Raw genomic sequence first — 18,032 nt, 5'->3', positions numbered from 1 at the left:
GCCCCATATAAACACGAGAACACCTGTGTGAAGTCTACTAGGAATTGCTCCGAAGACAGTTTCCTCCACAGTGGACTTGCCCAGCTAGGACTTGAGAAAGTGCTATGCTGCTTTATAGTCTGATCTGCCTGGTTTTGACTATCTAAATGCTTTTTACTCTTTTAATACACGGCTTTTGAAAACACAATAAATAACAGACTTATAGCAAGGCCCCTTATATCTTAAGTTGAACAATATATTTGCCTTCATATAATACCTGAAGGAAATTGTAACAGTATAATCTATAATTTGGATTTAATTTTGAACCACTCTTCCTTGAAGAAAACCTCAGTATTGAAAAACTGGAAAGAGGTATGGGGGTAGGAAGGATAGTAGAGTAAAACAGACACTAATACCTCATGTATATATCTGACTGCATGATGATGTGATTCTACAATATGTGTAATCAGAAAAATGAGATATCATACTTCATTTATTTACAACCTATCAAAATGTATAAATGCATTTTACTGTCACATACAACAAATTGGAACAAATATAAAAAATTTTTAAAATTCTGTTTCATTTATTACAATCGATGTACCTACATTGACACATTATCACCCAAGGTCCATAGTTTGCATGGGAGTTAGCTTTTTGTGTTGTACATTCTATAAGTTTTGACATATGTGTAAATGACATGTACCCACTATTCTAATACAGAATAGTTTCACTGTCCTAAAAATTGTTCTTTACCTATTAGTCCCTAAGAGTTCTTTTTTAAATTGTAGAATTATAAAAATTCATAGTGGAAAGAGATTGAGAGAGTATTTGTGCAACCAACCACTTGGAAAGAATCTAGGGAGAATTCCAATTTCTTAAGCTAAATTTGTTTCTTGCTTTCTTGTTGACTGTTTTGTGTGTGTGTGTGTGTGTGTGTGTGTGTGTGTGTGTGTGTAGTTTTCCCTGCACTTATCATAATGGCTATTTTCTAATTTATAATGAGTCAAGCACTGTATTTTAGAATTTAACAAGAAAACAGTATTTCATTAGTTCTTATTTTATGTGTAAAAAACTTTTATAATAGAAAATTTCAAAAATATGCAAATATTTTTAGTAGCAATTGTAATTTGGATTAGGATAGAGTTACCCCTTTCTTAGTTATCAGTGCCTCCCAATCTCTTTTCATCTCTCCACCATTGCCACCCTTTCATCAACTGAATTGTTTCACAATCCAGAGTCACAGACATGCTATCATTATATTTGTACATAATTTCAGTATGCTTTTTAAAATACACAGGAGAAAAAATTATTAATACCATTATCATGCCTTAAAAATTGCTAACAATCCCTTATCATCAAATATCTAATCTTTGATAAAATTTCCCTAATGTCTCATAATTTTTTGTCACTGTTTGAATCACATTCAAACAATATCCACATATTGCATTTGTCCTTTTTAATCTGTAGTTTTCTCTCCTGTTCACCCCTTCTCCTTTGCTCCCCATTTGTTGAAGGAACTGGATTGTTCATTCTGTTGTTTCCCACACTCAGGATTTGCTCATTGCACCCCTGGAATGTTGTCAATGCTATTCCCCCCACCCACCCCCCTGTAATTCGTTAGTTAACTCAGAAAGCTTGATGTGATTTGGGTTCATTTTAACTTTGGGCAAGAATATTTCTTTGGTGAGACTGAAAACTTTTTCGTATCAATAAACTGAAGTTCAGTTCATATACAGAGAGAGAGAGAGAGAGAGAGAGAGAGAGAGAGAGAGAGAGAGAGAGAGAGAGAGGGAGGGAGAGAGAAAGGCTGGAGACTTCACTTGGTTTTAGTCTTGGTTCAGACTTGGTCCTTTTCTCTTGATTCTCTCTGTGATGCATGGCGCCCTCTTCTGGAAAACCAGATGCGAACATGCTGGCTGAGCATTTCTATCACCACACTTTTGGCAGAGACAGCTGGAGTTCAGGTTATTTGCTTTAACCACTAAAGTTTACCAACTATCTGTGAACTTCTTTATCAGTTCCTATCACTAATGCACCAATCCGTGCAATTAAGAACTCTTCTTTAGCAAGAATTATCCTATTTGATCCACCTTATGTGATATATCCTTCCTCTGCCACTGGCAGAAAATAAGTTGATAAATTTGATGATCTATATCACATTTCACAAGAGTAATTTAAACACAAATCTTTAGCAAATTTCTGGTTATCTCCAAGACACTATAAAACACCTGTCTAAAACTCAACCTCTACTCCAGCAGCATTTTTATCTTACATTGACATATAGAATTTAGTCAGATCTCTGGGGCTATGGATATATAATGTGTGAAGAACTGTTAAAGTGAGTGCAAGGAAATGGAGATAGGAGAGTTCATCCAGACCTCTGAGTGACTTCTGTTAAACCATTCAACTTCAACATACACAGTTTCCTCACTAACTTCCAGAAAGCAAATTTTGTTTCTCACATCATCAGAATGTTGTAAGAGTGTTGTAATATACTGTGCATTGACTTCCTGTGTGGGAAAAATTTGTAATTTATTAAACAAACCTCTTTCCATTAGAAAAGTGGAAACAATACAGATCTAAGTCACAGAGCCAAAGAGCAGAGATCACTGAGGCAGCCACACAAGCAGCACAGGTCTATAACCCATTACAAGCCATTTAGTGTTATGATACAGAATTTTACCACAAAATGGACATATATTATTATATACAATAAGGTAAAGGTTTATGGTTAAAGTCTCCTGTAATTTATAGCCAACCATGGGAAATTTCTTTCATTAATAGGTTTTAGAAATTATACTTTAAAAAGATTTGAATTGTCTTTTTACTTAACTGTTTTGAGTTTAATAAACGCACTGTTTTAATATATAAATTGATATACTATAGAAAGAAATATCACAAATTAAAAACAAGTTAATTTTTCTTAACTTGCTGTAAACCCTTGATATATTTCTGTAACACTAAACATAAGTAATATATGCAAAGTATTTAAACAAGAAGAGAAACAAGTTAACCTTTGAATACTCAAGGCCACAGTGGGAATAGCATCATGATCTTGGCCAGTACTACTCTTTAGGGACCGGTGCTGCTAGGAAACATGAGAAACATGAAGCTTTCCAGCCATTTGGGATGACCATTCTAACCTGGAAATAAAACAGTCCCTGGTTGCAGCATGTCTTAGGAAAACAATAAAACTGCTGGCCGTTGAAGCCCAAACCCAAGAATGATTTTCCAAAGCCCTACATTAATGGTTTTCTCTCTGAAGTCAACTATTTACATGGGAGAAATTTGTGTTCCCACCTCCCCACCCTCTTAGACAGTTATTTTGGCTAACTTATGAAATTCATTGAATACCTTCTAACAATACTACTATGTAATTTGAAAATTAAAATGTCTTGATTTTTCATACTTTTCATACACATATGGTAGAAAAATAATGTCAAGTGGCCCCAGATGAACTATCTCCGAGACATTTTCTGTTGTCCCATCTTTTCTGTCTTATAGGTGTAATTCATCAAATTTGCCCATTGAACAAAATATTCCCTGTTCTTTGAGTAGAAGATGTTTTCATCAAATGAATCAAAGAAGTACATTGAAATAAACTTTCTAATTTTTAACATTGCTACTTTAGAACAATTAAAGTTTTAAAGTCTAATTGTAGAATTTTTTAATTAAATTTTATTTTTAATTTTCAAAAGTAAAAAAGTTATAACACTTCATATAAACTGTTAACAAAACAGTTATTAAGTTAACCTCATACATTAATGCTTTCCTTTTCTTGAAAATAAATATATTTATATCATATCCTTTAAAAAACACACTAAAGGATACTTGTGCTTACTTTCGCTAACAAAATTCTAATACATCAATGTTTTTCATGACACTTGAAATATTGTTGTATGTCAATTTAACCTTTTAGAAACTTATCACTTTTCACAATGAGAAAGTAGAAAAAATATATATATAATCAAAAGGAGCAAGCCTAAATCATTTATTCTGTCAAAAGATAACATATATAAGTGTGGGGATCAACATAACCACAGAGACCGATTACTTCTGTTTCTAACCTTTACCTCTGGCTCAGGAAAAAATAAATGATAATGCATAATCTATTGATGAATATGAATTCACAACCAAATTCTTCCCCATTTTATAAGGAAAGAAATTAGGTTTAATGTTTAAGAGAGAAGTCATTTTAATACAAGTTCATTATTATCACAATTTAAGAAATGTCCACAGGAATCTCTTAGAAAACAGGTTATTGTCCATTCACCCCATTTGGGAGATTAGGCAAATTTTTCCTACATAATTTCCACATAAGGAAAAAACTGAAAACACATTTTGTCCTCACACATATTACTTTTCCTTTGCACAAAGTTCAGATTAAATGTCTTTAAAAGATCACTTCTGGTATTTGTCCCTCAAGAGCTCATGTACAGGCAGCTTGGTGCCTACTGTGGCAATGTTAAGAGGTGGTGGTACCTTCAACAGGTGGGCCTAGTGAGAAGTCATTACTAGCCTTCCTATTCTCTGGTGTCCTGTCTCACCACCCTCCTGCATGGATTGTGATGTCATTCACTATGAAGTGATATAGCCAGAGGCCCTTGCCAGGGCCATTCCTTTGGACTTTCACCCTCCAAAACCATGAGCTAAAGAAATGTCTTTTCTTAAAAAGCAACCTACCTAGCCTTGGGTATTTTATTATAGCAACTGAAAACAGAGTAATACAACTTATATCTATTTTAGCAACTTAATATAAATGAAAAGCAACCTTCATTTTTAAATAAAAATCATAACATCATTTTTTTAAACTACAAATGGAACCCTCATTATATAGGAAAATGAAGTAAATAGCAAATTCTTATGTCTAGATAATTATTTACCAAAATTAAGGAGTGTGACTTGAAGCTCTCAAATTATTTTCAACTCAAGTGAAGACAATCAAGCTACTGGAGTCATTTCTTCATCTGAGTCATTTGATTCACCTTTTAGTTCCAATTCATCTAAATTTTTGTCTACAGTTAAAATAGTTTTCCTCTTGCCCTTCTTAGGAACTGCATCATTAGCACAGAGCTTTCTCATTTTACTGTTTGGCAATTTCTTCAGATCAAAATCCCATTCCCTAAAAGTTTTCAGATTGTTTGCATTTAAAATGTCTGGGATCTCAAGGCCATATCCTTCATACTGCTGCAGCTCACGCTCCATCGTCTGCTTGATAACTGCTTCCCGGGAGAAGTGCCGCCGTCCCTGCCTGTCTTCGTTGCTGTTACGTAACTCGATCTGCTCCAGCTCACTGCTAAATCTACTTAAATACCTTTCAACTAATTTAGAAGCATCTTTCTTTGAATACCCCGATTTTTTTTTTGTATCCAGATGATTCTAAAACCACTGCAGTTTTTCACCAATAAGATTGAGACATAAGGCCTTTTCATTCTTCAACTTTTCTTTTTTTTCCTGTTTGTGGGCCTCTCTTGTAATCTAAGCTGCTTTTCTACTATATAGATGGATGACTTTTTTTTTCCGTACTGCACTTTTTCCCTTTGGAACTTTAGGCGACCTGGCTCAGGGAAGTGGGAGGAGGCCCACCATGGTGACCTCGGGGAGGCGGCGGGAGCCTCCACACTCCAGATCCGACAATCGCGGACCCAATCCACAGCTGCCAACACCTGCACTCCAGTCCCAACGCACGTGGTTCGCCAGGAGCCCGACAGACGGACCGGACCGCTAGAATTTTTTTTAAAGATGGAGTTTTAGGGAGCTGGAGTTGTGGCTCAGTGGTACAGCATTTGCCTGGCATGTGTGAGGCCCTGGGTTAGAGTCTCAGCACCACATATAAATAAATAAATACAATTTTGAGAAAATAGAATTTTATACCCTGAAATTGCATTTAGTTTCTTATAGTAAACACTAGAAGTACTTAGTGACTTGCATCATTTTATACTAAATATTTGTGTTGAAAATGGTTCTGCAAAATTACTTGAAAATAATGTTTTTTCAGGGTAATTTAAGAATTATTCTTTAAATGGTACAAAGGAAAACTTTGTCTCTCTTCTAAATTATGTAGGCTTTCCTGTAATTGAACATTTAGGATTAGACACAAATGTCAGGTAAAATACATCATATTTTATCAGGAAATTAACTTTAAGAATTAATGTGAACCCAGAATAGCTAAAGCAATCCTCAGTAGAAAGAGCGACGCAGGGGGTATCGCAATACCAGATCTTCAACTCTATTACAAAGCAATAGTAACAAAAACGGCATGGTATTGGTACCAAAACAGACAGGTAGATCAATGGTACAGAATAGAGGACATGGATACAAACCCAAATAAATACAATTTTCTCATACTAGACAAAGGGGCCAAAAATATGCAATGGAGAAAAGATAGCCTCTTCAACAAATGGTGCTGGGAAAACTGGAAAACCATATGCAACAGAATGAAACTAAATCCCTATCTCTCACCCTGCACAAAACTCAACTCAAAATGGACCAAGGACCTCGGAATCAGACCAGAGACCCTGCATCTTATAGAAGAAAAAGTAGGTCCAAACCTTCAACTTGTTGGCTTAGGATCAGACTTCCTTAACAGGACTCCCATAGCACAAGAAATAAAAGCAAGAATCAACACCTGGGATAGATTCAAACTAAAAAGCTTTCTCTCAGCAAAGGAAACTATCAGTAATGTGAAGAGAGAGCCTACAGAGTGAGAGAATATCTTTGCCACTCATACTTCAGATAGAGCGCTAATTTCCAGAATGTATAAAGAACTCAAAAAACTCTACACCAAGAATACAAATAATCCAATCAACAAATGGGCTAAGGAAATGAACAAGACACTTCACAGAAGAAGATGTACAAGCAATCAACAGATATATGAAAAAATGTTCAACATCTCTAGTAATAAGAGAAATGCAAATCAAAACCACCCTAAGATTCCATCTCACCCTAATTAGAATGGCGATTATCAAGAACACAAGCAACAATAGGTGTTGGCGAGGATGTGGGGAAAAAGGTACACTCATACATTGCTGGTGGGGTGCAAATTAGTGCAGCCACTCTGGAAAGCAGTATGGAGATTCCTCAGAAAGCTTGGAATGGAACCACCATTTGACCCAGCTATCCCACTCCTTGGCCTATACCCAAAGGACTTAAAATCAGCATACTACAGAGATACAGCCACATCAATGTTCATAGCTGCTCAATTCACAATAGCCAGATTGTGGAACCAACCTAGATGCCCTTCAGTTGATGAATGGATAAAGAAACTGTGGCATATATATACAATGGAATATTACTCTGCCATGAAGAATGATAAAATTATGGCATTTTCAGGCAAATGGATGAAATTGGAGGGTATCATGCTAAGTGAGATAAGCCAATCTCAAAAAACTAAAGGACGAATGATCACGCTGATAAGCGGATGAGGACATATAAGGGGGGGGTATGAGGGGTTAGCGTTAGGGTTAGGGTTGTGTTTAGGGTTAGGGATAAGGAGGGTGGTAAGAATGGAGGAAGGAAGGACTGTATAGAGGGAAAAGAGGGGTGGGAGGGGTGGGGGGAAGGGAAAAAAACAGAATGAATCAAACAATATTGCCCTACGTAAATTTATGATTTTTAATTAAAATAAATAAATTTTAAAAAGAATTAATGTGCCTGTAATTAAGCCTCTGTTCATAGAATATGATTTCACCTTCATGCTTTTTTTAATTCCTTGATTTTATTTTCATGTACTACTGTACTCAGTCCCTAAATATATGTGAACTCCTAGAAGAGAGAAATTATCTTCATCTCTCCATCTGCTGGGCCTGGTATTGTGTGTAGCACATGTTAAGTGCTAAAGTCTGAAGGAAAAATGACCAGATGAATAAAAGATCTGAAGACAAAGAGCTACATAATCATCTCCCCACATATTCATTTTATATACCATCACTACTACTTACATACAAAACAAAAAATAGCTTCTTATAAATGTAGAAGAATGGGGGAAGTTTCTCAGTGCTTCCTTCAATTCAACTTACCACTTTACCTTTGAGAAAACACGTTTTTTCCCTATGCAGTTTCTGGGATTTACACAAGATGACATAGCCCTTCCCTCATACTCTATCTTTTATTAAGAAAATGGCATGTGGAAAGATTCTGTTTTATAGCTTTGATTATTCTATGAAATTTTCTTACCACAAGATCATAAACTACCATTCAGAAAAAATGCAAAACAAAAATAATACTTAAATTAAAAGTAAAGTAAAAATTGATTTACTGCAAATTTTGTAAAGCACTTCTTTCCATTTACACACTAGGTGGAGCCATTTGCTCAAGCTAGTTTTAAGAAAACTGAAACCAGGTATGTCTAATTCTGTATGAACCTTCAGACTGTTTGCCAAAGCAGTGATATCATTTTGCATCCCAAGTAGCAATGTTTGAAAGTTCCAGTGGCTTCACATCCCTATGAGAACTTTGCCACTTTTATGTTAATAACCTTAACACCTCTATAGTGGTATCTCATCGTAGTTTTTATTTGCACTTCCTTAATGACTAATGATGTCAAACATCTTTTCATGTGCTTATTTTTTTTTAATCTTATATCTTCTTTGCTCAAATACCTATTCCAATTCTTTGGCAAGTGTTTATTGAATTATTTGTCATCTTAATGTCAAGTTGTAAGAATTCTTTATATTACTATACTACCAAAAATTTCCAGTCCATTACACTTCTCTAAGATGAATAAAACCATACATTCACACAAATATCGGTATGCAAATATTCATAGCAGCTTTATTTACATTCACCAAAACCAAAAACAGATTATCAACTGGGGAAAGGATTAATTGTGGTGCACTCATACGATGGAATGGTACTAACAACAAAAAGGAATGAACTACATGCAACAACATAGAAGAATCTGAAGTGCAATGATGAGTGAAAGAGACCAGAAACATAAGACTACTTACTATACATTTCCACTAGGGACATTCTCTTTCTTTTTAAAATATTTTTTTTAGTTGTAGATGGACACAATACTTTTATTTTATTAATTTTTATGTGATGCTGAGGATCAAACCCAGTGCCTCACAGCTGCTAGGCACTGAGCTCTACCACTGAGCTACCACCCCAGCCCCTAGGGACATTCTTTAAAAGGAAAAACTATATAGACAGGAGTTGGATTAGTGGTCACCGCTGACACTGAATGGGAAAAAGGAAGAGGGGTGAAGGGACTGAATGAAAAGGGGCATAGTAAACATTTAGACAGATTAAAGTTTTCTACAACAGAAATGGTTATGCACATTTGGGGAAAGTCCTTGACTATAAATACACTGACTTTATTCAAATTCATTGTTGCAATATGATTAGATTGTCATTTTCTTAGTATTCAATTAAGCTGACATACAGAAGTTTGCCTAGAAGAAAGCAATTATGATTATGAATATTTTGAAGCACTCTGGTACTTTTTTGTGCAAGTCTTTATTATGTGCATATTTTAACTTTTTTCTTACCATATTTTAAGGATGTACAGTGATAAAATTCTCTAGTTGTATTTATTTGAGATACTCAATGACACTAAGATGATGGGGATAGTGTTTCTTTTTAGAATGAGGGGAAAATATAGCAGAACGTCCTAGAGATCCATACAAATGAAGTGTCATTATACATTGTTCTTTTATAATTGGACAGTTCCTCTCTTTTGTTATAGGTACGTTATTTTCTTTTTAAATATGAAAAATCAAGGAAGTATTTTATTAGAGCCTTCTGAGTTATATGTACGTGTGTGCATGTATATATCTACATATATATTTCTTTTAAGTCAAATGAAAGTATCTCTATTCTGAATTTACATAATAAGTACATTTAGTTATATCTACTATGGCTCAAATTTTGTAAATAAATATTATGTTTAAGTATATTACATAGAAATCTCCATATGTATTTTATTTGGAGTAGCTGGACTTAGGTTTTCTAGAGGGATGACATCCAGGATAGTTGAAAAAAAATAATGCTTTGTTGGCACTTAAAAGACTCTATATAAATTTTCATTAGTTCATGTAATGAAAAATTCTAGAATTGTGTAGCCTGTGGGATGGCCAAGAAAGGAAGTTGGCAGGAAAACTTCAACAATGTGACAAAATATGAAAACATTTTTAAGTGAATTTGTCCTTGGGAATTGTAATAAAATTATAGTCAGCTCCATAGAAGGATATGCTATAAATGGATTATAAAGTAGGCTTATATCTCTAAGGTAACAGAATACTAGAATGCGTAGGATGTGCTTCTATTTGGAGTACTTTCTTTTTGGCTCTATATTTTGAAAAGACTGCCCAGAGAACCAAAGTAATCATAATTTTCTGTCACATAAAAATGGAATATTTAAATTTAGGGATCCTCAGAGTTTACGAGATTTTTTAAATTATTTTTTTAGTTATAATGGACACAATACCTTTACTTATTTTTATGTGGTGCTAAGGAAACCATTGCCTCACACATGCTAGGCAAGCACTCTACTGCTGAGCCACAACCCCAGTCCCTCTGAGATTCTTCATACAGCAGTTTCATATATATAACCATCCAAAAGCTCTTGACCTCACAGCATCAGGACAATTCTTACCTTATCTGCTCATGTATTCAACCACTCATATTTATTGAGTCTTCCGTATGTGGGAATCCAAGACAGGTACTGGGAAACGGGTATGAATCATAGAGCCTGCCTTCAATAAACTGCTTATTCTGTATCTTCTTTGGGTTTATTTTGTTTTAAATTTTAAGTAGTAAGTGAGATGAAACTTTCAATTTAGTGTTTGTTTTTTTTTAGTATAGTCACAGATATGTGTGATCGCCACAAATTTAGAATATTTTATCACCTCAAAAGAAAACCCTGCATTCTTTAGCTAACACCCTTCCTCATGCTCTATCCCCCTCTTAGCCCCAAGCAAATTCTAACCTAATTTTTGTATGTAAAGATCTCCTATTCTGGATTTTCATATGAATGAAATCATATAATATGTGTTTTTTGTTACTAGCTCTTTTCACTTAACAACATTTTTGAGGTTCATTTCTGTTGTAGCATATACCAGTACTTCATTTTATAGCTGAATAAGATTACACTGTACATACATACCACATTTAGTTTATCCACTCATCAGTTGATGAACATTTCACCCTTTGGAAATTATAAATAAAATTTATTCAAACATTCATGTATAAGTATTTGTGAGGATATGTTTCATTTCCCTTGGGAATGGTGGTTTTATTATTAGGACTATGACTCTTCCAACTTTGTGCATGTCTCCTGTCCTCTCTTCTGTAATTTTGGCCAAAGCATAGTCATTGGCATTTATAACCTCTATCTTAAGTGATTGTGATGACTTATTTTGTGTGTCAACTTCACTTCACTAAAGAACAGCCAGAGAGTTGGTAAAATGATTATTTCTGGGTAAATATGTGAAGATGTTTTTAGACAAAATTAGCACTTGAATCAGTAGACTGAATAAAGATCACTCTCAGCAATGTGGGTCTACATCACCTAATCTATTGAGGACTCAAAGGACAAAAAGGTGGAGAAAGGATAAATTCACCTGCACCATTTAAATCTGGGAAATCTATCACAGACGTCGGTAATCCTGGTTCTTGGACCTTTGTACTTAGACAGTGGGGCTTATACTATCAACCCTTCCCCAATTCTCAGGCCTTTGGACTCAAGCTGAATTACATTGCCAGCTTTCAGGTTCTGCAGCTTGTAGATGACAAATTATGAGATTTCTCAGCTTCCATAATCATGTGGACTAGACAGATACACAAACGTACATAAAAATAAATGATAGATAAACATATATAAATATAAATACACATACAGATGTGTTAGGATTCTCCGTGAAAATAGTTGTCCTCCATATATTCTAATGATTCTATTTATCTGCAGAACCATAATACATTGACTCAGACAATTGTGTAAATATGTTTACATTTGGACACTTGATCTCCAAGAGCAGCAGGTCATATGGTAAATGATACATTATTACCAAAAGGATTAGTGACGGATTTTCTTCACCACGTAGACATTGAATAGAGGCTAACTGGAAATACATCATAATGATGAAGCAGAATGAGGTGGTGGTGCCCATGTCATATCAGCTGTTTTCTTGACTGAGATGTCATCACAGATTATAATTCACCTGAGGTTAAGTGACTGACTTTATTCAGTCTTGTCAGAAGTAACTGAACAAATGTCAGTCTCTCTTCTAGTAAAGCTGCTCTTTGTCTCATAGGACTCACAATAATGGCATTGTTGTAGTATCTTTTGTGAATTATGTCAGAGAGTCACTGAAATCTCCCGGCACCAGGTCCTGTAAAAGACAACATGCTGAACAGCAAGGAAAGGAAGAGAGGTGTGATTAATTGTCGAAAGAGAGAAGCACAGAAGCATAACTCTTCCTCCTGACAGATGCTCAAGTCGATGACACAGAATCAAGTAACAGCATTGTTATAGATATTTGGCCAACTGCTTTGGGCACCATCTGCTCATTTTCCCCCAGAAGACTCATCCCTTTTTCGAAGGTTGAAGGGAAAGTTAAAAAGCCTGCTCAGGCACTTTGCAAATTTTCATTGATTTCCAGAAATGTGAGTCATTCAAATGCAACCCAAAAGAAAATCAACCTCAAACAGGGTAAAGGCCATCGGAGCTGAGTAGAACCAAAATGAAGGAAGGAAGGAAGGAAGGAAGGAAGGAAGGAAGGAAGGAGGGAGGGAGGGAGGGAGGGAGGGAGGGAGGGAGGGAGGAAGGAAGGAAGGAAGGAAGGAAGGAAGGAAGGAAGGAAGGAAGGAAGGAAGGGAGGAAGGGAGGAAGAAAGGGAGGGAGGGAGGGAGGGAGGGAGGGAGGAGAGAAGGGAGGAAGAAGGAAATCTTAAAAAAACAAATTCCAAGTAAAATTTGTGATTATTACTCTTGTACTTTCTTTTTGAATGTGTTCTGAAAAGCAAAGCAACTGAATTAACCAGAATCTGTTCTTAAGATGAACATTTATCTTTTCTGAATGAGCTCCTGTTATGCTTCCTCCTATGACTGTTCTAGGGAAAGGAATATAGAGAGCAAGTTCTGAAAAGGATGGGTAGAGAAGCAAATGTTCAGTCCTCTGTTGTAAGGAAGGCTGAGCTACAAATGCCAGTGTAGCACAATGGGTAAAATATAAACAACAGAGCCAAATTTTCACCATTGTAACATCGAGTTGTTCTATTTATTAGCTGTGTGAGCTTGAGTAGTTCACATAGTTCTTGGTGCCTCGATTTCTTTATTAGTGAAGGGGGATAATGATAGTACTTACCCTCCAGGGTTGTTATAAGGCATTCCAGGTAGAAGGATGGTTGGACGACAACAGTGATTAGGAAGCACCAAGAACTGTAAAGTGTAAAAGAGATATGAGTGACGCTGGGGTTTGAAGATAAGCAAACTTCATTTACATTTCAACCAAGACCATTTTTCTGCTAAGTAGAATAAGTGTGTGTCTGTGTGTAGGCTTACATACTAAAGAAGGGAGAAAATTACTCAATGAAAAGAACAGACCATTAAAAATAACCACATTGATTAATCAACCCTACAACTGTAACTTTCATTTATGTAAATAAAACAGCAATTAATAATTGTTTTATGCTCATGTAAGTCTGAAGGCTTTACAAAATGAGTTGGTGATTTCAATTTACAAAGTCTAAATCAGTTTGATTGTAAATCATAGATATTTTCCTTATGTCTTCTTAGAGCTACTTCCATTAGGATTTTCTGTAAAGTTTCCCTACACATAGGAAGAAGAAAACTAACTCCAGTCTTTCTTACTGATATACTGTTGAACAATAGTCCCTGAGTCAGAAATCATCAGAGTTGAACTTGACAAACACTTACTTAGCGTCTACGATGGGCCAAATTTTCACAAACATTTTTTAATCCTTACAATAATGTCAGGACATATTTTATGTGCTGCTTTAAAAGTAGGCAAGTAAGTCTTAAAGAATTATGAATGTAATAACTGACAGATCTGGGATCAGAATTTAGATGAAGTGTCTATAAATGTGTGTGTGGTGTGCATATGTGTGTACACCATGCATAAATGGAGGTGGGGATAGAATGAAGAAAAATAGGACTAAATTCAAATTTTCACCACTGCAATATTACATCAAGATCAAATTCTAAATACGTTGAACTACAGAGTGCAGCAACCACAATAAATTCCATGTATAAATATCTACATATTTTCCCTAGTTAAGAAAAAAATAAGATTTTTAATTTCCATTGCTAATGTATCTTCCATTTATCTCAGGTCAGTTATCAACTTATTACTGCTTAGATCCAAATATTCTCTTCACTACCTGCTCTGTAACAATGGTGATAAATCATTTAAGCAATTCTCACTTGTAGTAAACTACAATACTAAGATTTTTTTCAGGAGAGAAGGAAGAAGGAAGGAAACCACAGGGGAAAAAAAGGGAGTCTCTCTTCTTGTATCTTGTGCAGTTCTGCTTCTTTCTTCTTATTTCTGCTATGTGTAGGGACATTCAACTGACATCTTACCCTTGACCCGCAATATGTGCCACTCAGTGAATTCATAATAGCAACCCCAATCCAATGACCATTTTACTTAACCCTTCCCACCCAGGCATCACACACCCTCGGCTTTGTACACACTACCAACGAACACACCAATATCTGTGTTTACCGATGAACACACCAACATCTGTGTGTACCTGCTGTGCATCCTCAGCCTACATGTGCCTTCACCTTCTCTGGGGCTAGCTCTGGCCATACAACCCCATCAACTTCTATCATCTCCCAGACTACAGTCACTTCCTCTCCAACCAGGTCTGAATTTCAGTCTTGAGGAGTGGACACACTTCTAACTTTGTTCCTCCCTTTTTCTTAGCCCTTTGAGTCTTTTTAAGTTTCTTTTACATCTAAATTGTCTCATGTTATAATTAATAATTCTTAAAATTTTCTTCTTCCAATTATTATGCAGCTTCTGTCTCTTGTTTGGACTCTGACTAACATAATCTCTAACAGCCATTTTCCAAATAAGGCAACTGTTTTTGTCAGCTTTTTGACTGCTGTGACTAAGAGACCTGACAAGAATAATTTTTGAGGCGGAAAAGTTTATTTGGGGACTTGCAGTTTCAGAGGTTGCAGTCCAGACAGCCAGCTCCATTCTTCCAGGGCTCCAGGTGAGGCTGACCATTAGGGAGGAAGAGTGTGGCAGAGGGAAGTAGCTCACATGATGATGAGGTAGCAGAGTGAGTGCTCTGCTCAACAAGACAAAATATGCCCTGAAGGCATACCCCCAATGCCCGCCTTCTCCAGCCACACCCTACCCACCTTCAGTTACCATTCAGTTAATCCCCATCAGGGGATTAATTCACTGATTGGAATAAGGTTTTATAACCCAATCATTTCACCTCTGAATACTCTTGTATTGTCTCACACATGAGCTTTTGGGGGACTCCTAATATCTAGATCACAACACCAACTAATCTATGCTTTCTTCTCTCCCTTAAGTACAATTTCAGTGTGACTTTCCTCACTACTAAGGAAATTGGGTTTTGGAAGGAAGCAGAAAAGGATATGACTAAAGAAAATTATCTTTATATGCACAATAATTTTTTTTTTTAAGTTATATAACTGAAGATGATTTCATCCAAGTCTTAGATTACGGACACTATCCATGGTGCTAGCTGAATAAAATATTCCTCTCCAGAGTTTTAACATTCTTCTCAACAAAGGTAAAATATAATTTTTTGACCAATAAGTCAAATAAAATACTATTAAAAAATCATTTTAGAAAGAACAACAACAACAAAAAGTCACCCTAAAATTCTAGTTTTAGATTTTCTGGGAAAAACTAGATAGAGAATTTGTTTGAAGATTTTGTAATTCACTTAAAGATTTTATCAAGTGCTAAGTAATAAGACCTTATGCACCATTGTTAATAACAATTAAAATTTCAATGTACTTTGATACTCCTTAGAAAAACTCTATTTGCTGAGATTACCTGAACTAGTGGTTCAGAAGCCTTTGGAAGTGGTTTAGTGGGGAGTAGTTTGCAAAAGTTTGGAGATGTAGGCTGGAGAAGCCTTAGAATGTTGTAAGCAGAACTTAATGAGTGATTCTGGTGGGAACTCAGAAAATGAGAATGCTAAGAATATGACTAGTACTATGCTCATGAAGTTTTAGAGATAAATAAGAACTCTATGGAAAATTGAACTAGAAGCCTTTACATTCTGGCAAAGAACTCACCTACTATGTCCTAAGACTTTCTGTGAGGTTAAATTTAAAGGTGATGGACAAGGTAATCAAGTGGAAGAAATTTGAAGGGAGTACAGCATTCAGGCAAGGTGTGGGTATAGATAGGGGTTTTTATTTTTTTAATTAATTTGTTAATTTGTTCTAATCAGTGACTAGAGGCTTTTAGACAGGCTCACTGAGATAGGATCAGAAAGAAGAGTGGAAGAATTTTTTTTTCTTTTGTCCAGAAAAATACACATGAGATTGGAACCAAGAAAGACATGGTTGTTGAAGAGATTACTGACACTAAGGAGAGGCCAAGCACTTTGCACGGAGACAATAGAAAAAATGTCTTGGAGGCATCCCAGGAATCAGCAATACAACACTCATGCAGTCTCAAGGGTACAAAAGTGAAAACTCATTTAAGAGACATGGGGGCAGCCTACTCACATAGGAATACCTAAGAAGTCCTTTCTCCAAGGATTTGTTTTACTGTGCTCAGTTGCCCAGGCACTAAGAAATCTCTACAGCTATGGTCCAAAGGGACCAAGAAACTGCTCAAGTTGGTGGCAGAACTTAACATCATCCACATGGTTCTGGTTCTATAGGAATTTAGGATGGTGGAGTTGAGGGCATCATAGAGGCTTCCTCTGAGATTTCAAAGGTCTTGAAGTCGATGCAGTGCAGCAGCATCAGAATCCCTATTGGCAGTCACTGAGAGGACAATACATGAAGATGTGAGAATGAAGCTGAAACTGCAGTGGAGAACCCTGTAATTAAGAGTGCTGGTAATGTGGAGCATTTGCTGAGGAAAACTGCTAGCTGCAGAAAAAAAAATGGCCTATAAGAGAGGCCATGTGGGTTGCAGGGCCATAAAAGAAAAAGGGCATGGTTGCACAAAACCTTTGGAAATCATATCTCACTGCCATGTGCCCCAGATGCTGGACATGGAGTTATAGGACATTATTTGCCCAACCATGTCTTATTCTTGTTTTGACATCATCCCTTCTTTCTATGTTCCTATTTTTCCCTTTTGAATGAGAATGTTTACTCTGTATCATTGATATACCAAATATATGTAACTTGCTTTTGATCTTTACAGGACTGGCAGACAAGAGTTTGCCTCAAAGGGGACTTTTGGACTTGGACTTTTGTGCAAAGCTGACAATGTTAAGACCATGGAGACTCTTGGAGATAGATTGAGTACATTTTGCATTGCGAAATGGACATGAGCTTTGGGGGGCAAGTGTCAGAATATCATGGTTTTGATATAAGGCGTCCACCCAAAAACCTCATGTGGCAATGCAGCAATGTTCATAGGTGAAATTATTAGATTATGAGAACTGACACCTAATCAGTGAATTGATTCATTTGATGAATTAATAATTTAATGGAAAACTGGGTAGTAACGGTAGGCAGGTAGAGCATTGCCAGAGGAAGTAGGTCAATGTGGGTATCCCCTGGAGAACTGTATTTTGTCCCTGGCTCTTCCCTTCCCTTCCTTTCCCTTCATTTCCTCCTTCTCCTTCTCCTTTACTTCTTCTTCTTTATCCTTTTCTCCCCGCCCCCCACCCAAGTACTTTCCCAACTTCCAGAAGTTAAGCAAGTTTCCCTTGCCAATGCCCTTCCTCATCTCAGGTCCAGAGCAATGGAGTCAGTCAACCATGACTGAGACTTCTGAAACTCTGAGCCCAGAATACTTTTCCTCCTCTAAGTTGTTCCGGTCAGGTGTTTTGGTCACTGCAATGAAAGGTTGACTAACATACATTCTCATTCACCTGATAGTCACATAGCAGTGTGTAATC

At 36.2% G+C, this 18,032-nt stretch overlaps 1 pseudogene across 1 annotated transcript; it reads right to left on the bottom strand.

Moving 5' to 3' along the window:
- Nucleotides 1-3,712: 3,712 nt before the first annotated feature.
- On the bottom strand, nt 3,713-6,103 carry LOC306664330 (translation machinery-associated protein 16-like; annotated as a pseudogene). Its single transcript has 2 exons — nt 6,099-6,103; nt 3,713-5,539 (listed from the first exon to the last, which is right to left on the bottom strand). The product of its transcript is annotated as a translation machinery-associated protein 16-like (transcript).
- Between the last annotated feature and the right edge of the window lie 11,929 nt (nt 6,104-18,032).

The sequence above is a fragment of the Sciurus vulgaris genome (genome assembly GCF_902686455.1).
Source record: "Sciurus vulgaris genome assembly, chromosome: 6".
Taxonomy (NCBI): domain Eukaryota; kingdom Metazoa; phylum Chordata; class Mammalia; order Rodentia; family Sciuridae; genus Sciurus; species Sciurus vulgaris.
Note: the sequence above shows the minus strand (reverse complement) of the source record. Positions and strands in the feature narration are given on the sequence as shown.